This window comes from Papaver somniferum, unplaced genomic scaffold (genome assembly GCF_003573695.1).
Source record: "Papaver somniferum cultivar HN1 unplaced genomic scaffold, ASM357369v1 unplaced-scaffold_3, whole genome shotgun sequence".
In the NCBI taxonomy this organism is placed as follows: Eukaryota; Viridiplantae; Streptophyta; class Magnoliopsida; order Ranunculales; family Papaveraceae; genus Papaver; species Papaver somniferum.
The window spans coordinates 572,170-585,837 of NW_020641039.1; positions in this window are offsets into that span (position 1 = coordinate 572,170).

Below are 13,668 nucleotides of genomic sequence, written 5' to 3' on the forward strand. Positions count from 1 at the left end.
GTGGAATCCTGAGTCCTAGTATCTCTTGATCCTGTGACAAATTTTGTATATATTTTTGTTTTAAAAATATTTTCAAGTCCGAGCAACGAATCCTTATTTATCGCAATCGAAATATTACAACAAAAGTAAAAATTTTGGATCGTTTACTTTGGATGCTAAGTTATAATTTTGGTCCAAAGCAACCTATAGAGACTCATCCAACCTATTGGAGCTGCAGTTATGTCCATATCTCTAACTCTGCACTTTGGTTCTTGCAGCCGAGGCAATGTTAAACCAGCATTTTAAAGTTGATTCTAACTGAGGGTTCGAGATATCTTACCAGTCAGATAAGTGTTGTTGAGGCTCGATTGCAGGTCATCGAAATCTATAAAAGAAAAGTTAAGAAAGTAACTATAACCCTCGTGGAACAATGGCTCAAACTTCCATATAAGGTTCTTATGTACCACCCATGTATGATTCACCACCCTGCAATGACAAAAATATTAGTATGAATACAAATTATTAAAGAATTACAAAATGCATGGCATTCTTCCATGAACTATAATCCAAGCACCAAAGTAGCATCATCCGTTTCCATACAAAACAAATAACAAACCCATAACATTTTGCCCCGAATTACTCATCAGTAGTTGAAAACTATACTCAGGCCTCACCGGCATAAATTGCTCCATTCCAAAATTGTTGATATCACATATATTAAAATAACTCATTCTAATGGAAGCATAAACTTTGTTATCACTGGAATAAACATGATAGAGAAAGACAAAAAAAATAATTCACATGATGCTGAATAGATGAATGTAAAATACAATTAGGGCGTATATGAGAAATCAGGTACTCACCAATTCCGGGATTACCTAATAAGGGAGATAAAATTCTAATTGTGAGATAATTCTAGGGCGTCTCAATTCAATCAATCAATCCTGCGAATCAGAAAACCCTAGTTATTAAACTTTGAATCAACAACATTTAGAAAGATCTTAAATTGAATTGAACATAAATAAATTCGTTAAAAATTATATGATTACTGCAATTCAGAAAACTAAAGTTCGGAAAGAATTCAAAGGAGGACATGATCTGGAGAAGTAAACCCAACTTACAAAATAAAAAAATGAGTGTGTTTAGTAAAAATAAGAACATGTGATGAAAAATCGTACCTGATCTGGATTACGTATTTGTTTCAGGATTTTCTTCCTAGAACCCAACTTCACTGCAACTGCAACCTTCCCTGTAGAATGAAACTCAAAAAGAAAAACCCTACAGAAACGTAATAATGGACATGAAGAACAAAGAGATTAGAGCAGGTTATGAGATCAAAAAAAACAATCAAAAAAGGCATTCAAAACATGATCCGGATCAAAGACGCAGGATTTTAAGAGGAAATAATTAGAGATCAATGGTTTGGTTTTAGGGTTTCGGCTTTCTTGTATTTTTTTTCTAAATATATGAACCCTAATTAATATATTGATTTCTCAAGACATCATCAAAACCATGTTGTTACGTATATGTCCCTTACTTCTTCGATCCTGTTAATCAATAACACAATGAGAATTCAAGATAAAATAAATCCAAGGACAACAGAGAAGGAAAGAGGCGAGAGATAAATTTGTTTTCTTGGATTTTGTTTTTTTTCTCTCGATTTTTTTTCTTTTTATTTTCCTGGATTTTGTTTTTTTTTCTCGGATAAATTTGTTAATTTTGTGAGTAGAAATCGTTTTTCGGGATAATAAATAAAAAAATTTATTTATTTCGTGAAGAAAAACCTTGTTTTTCTCTCCTTTGAGGAAAAGTGAAAGGGAGCAATTCTGTGAGAGGGTGACGGTCACCGTTCAACGTGGAGCCTAAGGTGCTTAGGATTTTAAAGGAGTTAGATGACAATTATTGGAGCATCCGTTGTCTAATAACAAATCAAAAACCGAATGTTTAATTTTCAAACACCTTGTAGGCAACAAAATCAAGAGTCACTTGTCAAGTTAGAGGAGCAAATTGTTAACTCAGGCAAGTTGTACTATACTCATAAAATTTGTTTTGAATGCCGTTTCCACATATCAAATGGCTTGTTTTTTTGGTCCCATAATGTATTACCGAAAAACAAATACCTGTGAAGACAAAAAAAGCAGGCAGGTGCATAAAATCTTGGAATTCAAATGTATGTACGTAGAAAGTATTGGGACCTATGCTTGAGAATTCAGAGGCTATTTATAATTCAATGAAGCAATGATAGCATCATAGCAAGGTTACGTAGGATCATGGACTGGTAAACAAAAGCCGGACTGGCCAGTACAATGAATAAGGCACGGCCTGCATCCATCTAGGCTGCTCTGCCTAGCTAGTTTGATTGGCTGCAAGAGATTTGTGCAGGGGTATGTATGGCAGAAAGTGAACATAAATTGAGACAGTAGTAAGGCAACTTCCAGGAAGTTTCTCATGTGAGAAAAGTAAACAGGGAGAGCAGTATTAAAGAATCCCAGTAGTACCAAAAATTTCCCTGCTCTCAACAACTATGGTCATAAATTCTGCAGCAAAGGCCAAATTTCTATCTCAATAATGTTTCATTGTGGATGGTCTTCAATTTCTCCAACTACTGTTTCCCATCATTCAACAACTAGTAGTGTAGTTCTAATGATTCATTCTGGTTAACCAACAAATCATCATCATCTGTCTCAACTCTCAAGATTTTATTTTTATCTTGAGATTTTGTTTCAAAATTAGAAGTATTGTAAAAAAATAACTTGAGGTATATGTTGTCGTTATCTGCTTAATTATTGTTTTTGACATTTGCTTATTACTTGAAGCTGTCTTTGATCTTCAATCAATGGTTGACGAACTACTACCGGCTATTTGAAAAGTCTGGACTGCAATTTGATGACTACTAATATTTCTTTTTATTTTTTTATTTTGCTCATTTCATATATATATTCCTCTACTTTTAATTGGAACTAAACATGTACAGCTTCCGAATCAGCAACAAGAAATAAGTTAAGTTGATGCTTCTTCAATGTAAGTTGTATTCATAGAATTTTCGAAACAGCGAAGGTCATTCTAAGAATGCTTAGAAAGCACAAAAAAATACAAGGTATTGACTAGTTATAATCCATAAGAGCGCACTTCACCCACTCTTTATTCATGCAGTACAAGGTTCATAAATTTTCTAAACGATACAGCGGAATCCATACTTTGAGCCTAGTATTGGATTTCTCTGTTATTGAAGGCTTGCAATGGTCATCCGTTCTCATCTGCTGCAACAGAAGGGTACCATGGTAATTAATAGCCGGACTGATTATTCACATGTGCACCAATGTGCTTTTCGTTTTTGCGAAACTGACATAAACGATAATATTATTTGGCTTGTTCTGACTGGCATCACCTAAAATCCCAGAAATCATCCAGGTGCATTATTAGATAACTGATGATATCGATTGAAGGAAACATTATTAGAAGTATTGATTATCAATTAGTCATTAGATTATATAGTCAAATATTGTATACCACTCCGAAAGATACATTATTAGAAGTGTTGATTAGTTTATAAGTATACCTTAGAAAGGAATGGGTCTATCGGTTAACACTTCGACGCTCTTTAGCAATTATACCAGGCACACCAGTGGTTTTGGTCTTAAAAGCGCATGAGTTTCTTTCTTTCGAGCCAAATACACCAAAATGGTCGTAGCTAGGATGATATCCCGTAGTCACATATCATCTTTGTCTTGAGCTAGCTTAATTAACATTAATGAAAAACGACAACAACTGATTAAATAGAAATGTATGTATCCGTGGATACCGATCAATGTTTATAGTTTTCATTTCATGGAAATATCCTCAAGGCTTTAATCCTAGGATTTTACATAATATCCCAAAACTTGTGCATGTATGCATTGAATGCTTTCCCCAGTGGATCTTACCCATAAGGGTCATCAGAACGTACTATAGTACTTAGAATTTACAGTAGAAAATTTTCACCGTAACTGGAACCATATTTATTTTTCAGTTTCTGACATCTCTAATAGAAGAACGCAAATTGGTTGGGAGGAAAAAAGAAGTTTCATTTGGTCCAAATTTTCCAGTCTGATTGAGTGCACGCTATCTAGAATGAACATGGAACTATCCATTTATCCCAATGCAATTTTTGTTATAAAATTTTGGACATATAATTTGACAATAATGTGTAGTTAACAAGGAAGCTTTAGATAGAAGTGAGAACACAAAATGCAATGGTGTAATGTAGAATTAGGTTGAAGAGCAAAATTCTAGCTCCGCAACGTCATCCTGACGTGTGCATCTCTTTCTTTGTTCATGTTTTTAGAATTTCTCCATCTGAGCAACAATCATACTAGCATTCATCAATCTTCTCTACTCATTGTGATTCTCATTACCTGTTATATCATCTATAGATCTTTATTATTTCTTACTACCCTCACAAACAGGAAATCATTGCAAACTAATATTGATTCCAATAAAAACAAGTACAAACTTTACTCAAACATCTTTGAAATAAACAGCAAACAATTCATAAAAAGCTACATTCAGAGTTTCCAATTCTCAGTTCAGAACTACATCCAGATACCATCAGCAAATTTTCAAAAGATCAAAGCTTCAGAATACCAAAATATCAAACATGAAGCTGAATTCCATTTCACTTTTCCCCAAATTCTAGCAACTACTGAACACTATAACATACCTGAAAAAACCATAACCACATCAACATTTACACCTTTGTACCAAAAAAGTTCCCTGAATATCACCATCCTTTCACATCAACACCACCAAAAAAGGAAGAAAGCCGACCGAATTCACAACCAAAAAAAGAAGAAGAAGCTTCACACCATCTGCATCAACGCTAAAAAAGGAAGGAAGGAAAAAAATTACCAGAAAAACTGTTTTGTTAGAAACTTGTTGATCGTTTTCAAGCTTTATGCAAAGCCTAAAAAGCTAGCTTTTTCTGGTAATTCTGAAGAGATTACCACCAATCATATTCATCAGTATCCCATCCCTCCTCTTCATAACGCTCACTATCATCACTGTCAGATGGAGCAGGTGAAGTTCCACTGGAAGACGATTCTTCATCACTGCCACCTTCTTCCTCTCCCTCTTCATCCTCAGTTTCCTCATCATCCAAATTGGCAATGCGTCTGCTTACCCTTACCATGCTTGGCTCACCTTCACTCATGGTGCGTGCAAAGATATTGGGGTTGGCGAGTTCGTAATCGAATCGGATTCTCAACTTCCCATCATGATACGCATCCATCCCGCGTTTATCCTCTGCAGCCTCAGAATCAAGGTCATTGGTGTTCACCTCCTCCATATCATACTCAAAGCTATCAGAATCCTCGGAATCACTCTCTATTGCACTTCCATATCTTGGGGTCCTGGAATGCTTCTCTGCCCATTCCTCATCTTTTCTATCTCACCATTCTAAGAACTTGGGTAGCCATGCAGTATAGAGAGCCTCAACTCTTCGCTCGCTTCGGATACGGGCAGCTTCTTCTTCGTCTCGTTGACATTCTTGTTCTTGAATATGACGATCAATTTCTGATTGTGCTTCATCTCTCAATCTCTGCAACTCATTCAGACTCAATGAAGGGAAAAGTGATTTGGCTTGGGAATACTCAGGCGTTTCTGGTGGTACAACAGGATGATTACCATCGGAGTTTGATGGATTTTGGCCAGGAAAATAATAAGCCATTCTTTCAAATTTGTTTGGTAAATCTAAACCTAAACATTTCCTCATCTGTAAAGATTTACCTTGAAAATAATAATCTCTCTGCTAATCACCCCCTTAAATACCCATTTGCGTCTATTCAATTCCATTTATGGCGCTTAGTTAACCGTCATGTCTCTTTGTTTACCACGCCCATTCAAAGCCATGCGTACCCCCTTCAACCTAATGAACATCATTACCCTGTCAAGACCTATTTTCAACACCTAATCCCTAGTATTACTTATATTTCCCACTGAATTGCTATTAAGGAAGGTGTTGGCAGGTCACCAAACTTTGAGATTGCTATTTGGGGTCTAATTGACATTTTTTGTTTTATGCAGACTAGAAGAATGCAACATCAATTGAGAGGCACCATTGCGGTTTGGGGTATGATGGGCAGATGCGTTACTAGCTCTACTTCTAAGCCAAACGACTTGACGGACCTTCTACAATCAACCCATAACCACCCACTTCAATACAATTTTTCCCTCCAATTTTCTACCGTTACTCCATTTGGATGTTTGCATCATCGTATAAACGTCAGCCCAAGAAGGGACAAACATGATAAATACGCAACTACCACAAACTACGTCATGTATCCCCAAGCTTACCTACAACAAAAGGCTCAACAAAGTATTATTGGGTTTGTACATATGTGGTTTCTGTCTCATAATGCTCACGTGAATGTTTCTACTGGGATAATGCAAATAAAGCAAATATATGTAAGGGATGTTTCTTATGTTATCCCTCTTCCCCAAAGTAAGTCTTGCAGCATAATAACAGCTATATTACACCAAATATATCCTGAAAGCTTTTCAATCCATAGTCAACAAATTTCTCATTCCCTTTTTAAGGTTCAAACTCATAAACAAACAAACTCTCCCTGTCTCTCCCTCACCTATGTTTTCTGTATCCAATATCAAAATAGTCCTCATAAGAGATTCCTTTCTCTGCAACTGCATTTTATATTATTTATTTGGAAAACTGATGTCCATCATCCGATTTCATATATATCCATCTCTCTTTAATGATAGAATTCCCACAATCCTCTGAAGATACTCAAAGCCTAAACCAATAAATTCAAACCCTTTATGTCCAAATTATTGAGAAATTAACCTTACCATCTTCACTTGCTAAATCAGTTTTCATTGATAAAAAAGTAGTCCTTGCTGAAGATGATACCAATTGAAAATAGTGTATGGCGAGATATGTTTGCTGTGAGACTTTGATCCCAACTTATTCAATCAGGTTCTACATCTATAATAACTGGCCTTTAGCTCAACACCCAACCATAACTATCTTCAATGGTCAACGAAACAAAGTTCTCATCCGTTACTTATCTGAAGAGGATTTTAATAGGATCAATTCTCAAAAACCTTGGTTTTTCTGTGGTTATCTAATGGTACTAAGAGTTGTTCCGGTAGAAGGTTGGCCTCCAAATCATCAACTCACTTTTGATGAGAAAATCATGTGGTTCATCTTATGCAACATTCCGAACGAATGCAAAAAATTTGAGGATCTTCAAAAACTAACTCTCAGCATGGGGGAACTACTTGAAGCTCAAAATCCCTTTGGAAAACACCCTCTCAGGAAGAATGTCAAAGTTTGCATTAGAATCCAAGTCCAAAAAGCTTTACCAACAGGCATTCATCTATTCACAATTGGTAGAAGGGAACCGTTTCTGATTGAATGCAGGCATATCAAAGTTTCTAGGTATTTTTGCACCTCTTGTCGCATTTTGGATCACAAAGATCGTAACTTCCCTACTTGGCAATTAAACCAAAAAAAGTTCAAAGAGCTTGACGGTCTTGCAGCAACTATACTCTCCCACCTGTCTCAAAGTTAATGATGCCTTCTACAATCAAGCAAGTAGTTCCATCAGTTGCTGCTATCACTGATACTGTTATGCAACAATCTGAAGTTATACCAGAAACATAAATTGAATCTACTGCTATTGAAGTGTGCAATAAAGGAAAAGCAGAAGTTATTGATCAAAGAATGGAAAACTCTATTCAAAAGAGCTTATCTAATACTTTCCAAATGGGCCCATTTATCAATAGATCCGCTACTCTGAAGATCTTTGATGTTGGTTCGGTTCAAAAACATTTGACCCAGTTGGAAAATGGTTTGCCAATTGTTATAAAAGAAGTTACTACTCAAAATGTTAAAGTTGTTGCATCTATCTCTGGATCAGAGTCAACTCCCAGTGGTCCTATTCGTACCTCTAACTCCTCAAGAAGATTCAAACTGCTCCTCTGCCAAATACCAGTCCAATCATCACTAGAGGAGCAGGTAATACTGCTGAACAAGATGCTCTAGCAAAACCTCAAAAGGAAGATTAACCCCAGAGCTTATTTACGAAAATGAACAAGAGCTAATTCAAGTGTGACTAGTATAGTGGTTATCCCTGAAGAACAAACTTCTACTGAACATGATTATGCTCAGCTCTGTCCTCCAATCACCAAATTGGGAGAACTACCAGCCATTGACCTTTCTACTTGCTCGTTCAATACCCAACCAGTTTTTAACTCTTTTGGGAGCTACAATGTACCTGCTGACAATTCCCCAAACAACAATGGTGTCTGCAATAATTCTCCTCTCAATGTTGCTAGTTCTAGTCTTGATTCCTCCCAATTTGGCTCTAAAAGTGGTGACGGTACCAATGCTTCTCTTGGTGGTGGATCTGACTCTACCACTCAGGTAAATCAACCCCTTCCATCTCCTCTAATTTACACTGCTCATAATATCATAAATCATTTTCCTGTCAATAATATCAACATGATTGCTTGGAACCTTAGGGGTTTTGGTAAAAAATCTACTAACAAGGAGCTTAGTCTTCTATGTAAGAATGTCAACCCAGATATTATTTTCCTCTCTGAGACCAAAATGAACAAAGACATGGAAGCTAGGAAACTAAGAAATATGGGATTTCCCTGTACCTTTAATGTTCCAAGTGTTGGGAGAAGTGTAGTCTTACCCTTGCTTGGAAAAAGGAAGTTCACCTCAACATTATTTCCTCCAGTCTGAGGGGCATCTATGTTACTACTACTGATATAATCCATTCTAAGACCTGTCATATTCATTTTATGTATGGAGAACCTAACAGTATTCTAAGATAATCCTTTTGGGAGCAGCAATGTCAACCGATAAATGTCCCTTTAGATGAACCTGTTTTCTTTATAGGAGACTTTAATGCCCTCTTAGGTACTGAAGATAAAAATGGTGGCCTACAAGTAGAAGACCCTGATTTTGAAAATCTTAGAAATTTTTGTTCTGTCTTTAATCTCCATGATCCTGGCTTGGACCAAGATTTACTTGGTATAATATGCAATAAGGTCCTGATTTGATTCTTGAGAGATTAGATAGATGTCTTATTAATCAAATTGCTGAAGATCTTTTTCCTAAACTTTATGTCAATAACCTTTCTAGGGATTCTTATGACCATTGTACCATGCATATAGGGTTTAACTATGAGGATATTAGTATTCCTATACCTTTTCATTTTATGGCCATATGGATAGAGGATCCTACTTGTAAAGATATTATAGCTAATGCTTGGTCTGTTAATGTGGTAGGTTCCCCTGCCTACAAACTTAAATCTAAGCTCTTAAGCACCAAGAAAGGCCTAAGAGATTGGAATAAGTCTTCTTTTGGTAATATACAGACTAATATATCAACCATTAGAAAAGAATTAGCTGACCTTCAAACTTTTAATCCTACTGATACTAGTAATACTTCTAGACTGAAAGCCAGGTTGGAATATATGTACAACCTAGATGAGTTATATTGGAAGGACAAATCTTGAGAAGTCTGGCTCTTGGAAGGTGACAGAAATTCACCATATTTTCATATAGTAACTCTCTTTAGAAGAAAAATAAATGCTATTAGATGGATAAAGAACTCCTTTAATACTATTCTAACTGATAGAGATAGTATTGGAGATTCTTTCATAGATTATTTCAAAAATCTTTATTCCACCAATCCTCAGAAATTTCTAGATGAAATTCTTGCTGATCTTCCTCTTAAGTTCTCTGAAGAAGATAATGCATCCTTAAATATTCCTCTGACTCCAGAGGAAATTAAGAATGCTATCTTCTAAATAGGGGGGGGGGGAAAGGCTCCTGGTCTTGATGGTTTTAAATGCCTCTTTTATCAAAAGCATTGGGACATTGTGGGGGAAGCTGTTGTTAATATGACTCAAACCTACTTTAGAACTGGTAACATTCACTAGTACAAACCTTCACATAGCCCACATTTTTTGGTTTACAGCCTAGCCACGTTTTGGGTTATTTGCGTGGCTGCTGGTCATAGGTGGAACTAGAGCCACGTTTTATGTTACCTTGTAGCCATAATGCACCATTTGGTCATGGGTTTAAGCCTAAACTCAATAATTGTAGCCATAGATGCAGGTATGGCCACATTAAGCATCTATGTATGTGTCCAATTTGCAGGATGGCAATAGACACCTATTAACCCGTGACAGAAAGGAAATTTATCTATCCACTTTAGTTTGTTTACGTGTCCATATTATATGGTAATTAGACACTTTGATCCTAAGAGGCAGAAAACGAATGCATTTCCACCGGGGAATTGACACCGGTTTTCTACATGGCGAAAGACAAATATATGGCTACGCAATTCATCATAGACCATAACTGGATAAATATTGATATGTAAACTAATTCCTAACTTCCCATTACTAAAGAAGTAACTAGTATATTACCAAGGTATATATATTTATGTTTTAAAGAGTGAAGAAATATAAGAATAAGAAGAATATATAAGTAAACCTGAACCTCGCACTTCACTTTCGTGTCCTTGTAAGTTATTGACTACGAAAGTAATGGTACAACTCCAATTGGACGCACTTAAACCTTGGTATATGGCTTCTTCCGGCAGAGAAATTCCAAAATTTTCAATGCTTCAATTATCATACTGTCCAAGCTATTAGATGTTTTTGAAGGGTACTCGCGTAGCAGATACGTTTGTAAAATGCGCAAATCATCATACTGTCCAAAGTAAACATTGGAGGCATGTTTGATACAGATCGAGGGGTCGACAAAAATTTCTCAAGTGATGCTACTGAGTTTGCCACAATTAACAAGTATGAGTATAATGATTGGGCGCTCGTTTTATTTTTTGAAGTTGTCACAACGCAACACCTTATTTTAAGAAGCAACCAGTAAGATTACAGAAACCAGACTATAATCCAAGCAACATTAACCATGGATCATTGCACTGACAAATTGTCCAACAACGGATGGTATTGCATCTGCTATAAATGCCCTGCGCTTAACATAGTGCAACAAAGCAAACCAAGGTAGAAAAATGCCATAGAACAATAAACATGTATCCACGGGCAAGAACCATAGTACATCAGATAGGTGTGAGCTAAAATGTACTCGAACTGGTATTCCAGTGCATATCTTCCAACATTGTATAAGCCTCCATCTAGTCTTTTGGTAGTTGCAAATGTTCCAACCACCAATCCTATAATTTGAGAACCTGCAACAAGAAAACATAGATCTTAGTACAACCAAAACAAGGAAAAACATAGAAGATTTAAAATGCAAACACTCATACTGCCATCCATTCCTCTGTTTCCACAATGACATAAAATTTTCTTAGGTGAAGAATTAAAGGGTAAGATACATGAACCGAATGGTTAAATAGCATAACCTAAACCAGGTTCATCGAAATTATAACTTATTGGTGTGTCACTGTGTCCTTATGCGGATAAATACATAATTTTATGATTGTAATTACTCACTAAATCTGAAATGTTTTATGAATACAAAATGGCAGTATTCTTGCAAGGAAAGGAGCAGTTTCCACAAATCCATCAGTTACACTTTGATTAAGAACAACCACGCTAGTTGTGCTCATGTCAAAAAAGCCAGTGCCATCTACTTCATTCTCAGGGAAAAACAAATTTTCCATTAGGATGGTTCACAACATATAACACATGGAAGCTGCAAATTTGCCCCAGGTCAAATGTAGAGCTTGATATTGACCTTTACCTTTTAGTACCCCTCAGAAAAAGGCCCGAGTACACAATTTTAATCCATAAATAAGGGACATGGATTCATATTTGCCTAAAATTTATACTACTTAAATGATAAGAACAAATAAGACATCAATATGCTACTAAGGCAGGTCATATAATTTAAGATCGGCATCTTATTCCTGTCTTGTTCATTTTATAGAGTTAAGTTAACTTTGCAATGAAAGGGGTTATTGGCACAGCACTGATTTCCATATGAGACCCAGGCAACATGAATTTATTCATTTTTGAAATAATAAAGCAGGCATACATACAGCTAGCATACTAAGGAGAAGCTGTTCAATCCTCTTATGAAGAGCATGTGATTTTACTACAAGAAAACTATATCCAAGTAGTTAGTTAGATCTCCATGCTCTAGAACTAACTTCTCATAAAGTTCCAACTAACACCAGTCTTTGAAAGTATGTGATATAAGTAAATTAAAGAACGTTAAGATCATGTTGCTAACCCAAGGTTTCATCTTAATCATGGTTCCATTTCAAACATTTTTTTGAAATTTCTTTTGTCTTGTGGTCTTGGTTGAGCACTCTAATATGAATGTCCTGTCACATTTCAAACATTTTTATTAATCTGAACCATATGCAGAAAGCTCATATCAAAAAAATTCAATTTTACACAAGCGCCTGGTAATCTGGTATCCATTGAAAGTAAAGGATATCAAAATCATAAATCAGAGTGAAAATTAATCGAGATCCAGTTCACCGTGATCATCCTTCCACAGATTGTAACTGATTAACCGTGTAGCTTGGTCACCCATCCCATATTCCCATTGAACTAAAATTAGAACAAAAACTATTCAAATTGTAAAAGAACAATAACGAAGCTCTGACAACTTCAGAGAAGTAATACTAAACGAGTGCCAAATTTCCAATGCTAAAGAGAAGCTCAAGTTCACCTTCAAAAGAGTTGCCTCAAATCAACAGTTTAATATCTCTAGTATGAACAAAACATTAAATGATCACACATTTTAATAACTTGATAAAATCAATTACAAAAGGGTTACCTCCGGGGGAAGAATGAAAGCCTTGGATTGTTTTGCAACAAGAGTAAGGTCTAAGTAATCTTATATTCAAATGCAGCACATCCATCTTGATTGCAATAACATAATTAAACGCATCAATGAAACTATGCTGAATATTGTCTCTAATGGACCCTGGTACTTGTTCAGGAGATGTGTACCTATTTATATAACCCAAGCAAATCTTAGTTAATCATTTCAACAAAGACATAAAGGACATCAAGTTATCAGCATACCAAAACATAAGCGTGTTCATTATGGTCAAGCCAATTTTTTCTTCTTCTTCGCAGATGAGAAATTGTGAAACCCAGTGAAGGAAGTTCAGAAATAACAGTAAACTAAGGGACATGAACCAATAAGAAAACCTACAACATAAAAGTACATAAACCTATTTGTACTTGATTCAAGATTTAGAAAATCCCCAGATAACAAGAAATGTTATCGAATTAACACATATCTTCTTACCCAAAACCAATGTAAGATAACAGGGAACGAGATGAATTGATTTATCTTCGTTTTCTCCATCTTCAGAATCTCTGAAAAGGGTAGAACTTCATGAGAAATTTTTTAAAAAACAGTTGGGTTTTGGTTTAGGGTCGATCAAAAAGAAAATTTAAGGTTTTGGTTTAGGGTTGATCAAAAAGAAAATTTAAGGTTGATTAACCACTCAGAGAGGTGTCGTTTTTCTGATTTGATTGGAGAAAATAATCGACTTGGTTATTGATATTATGGTGGTGAACAATGGAAAGAAAAGAAAAAAAGGGAGCAAAGAATGGCAAAATTCGGTTAGGTTTTCATTGGGAAAGAAATATTAGTGAAATTTTGGGAGAAACAATGCGCCAAAATTTAGTTGTTCCCACGCATCAAGCAATTTTTCCCTCCTTTATA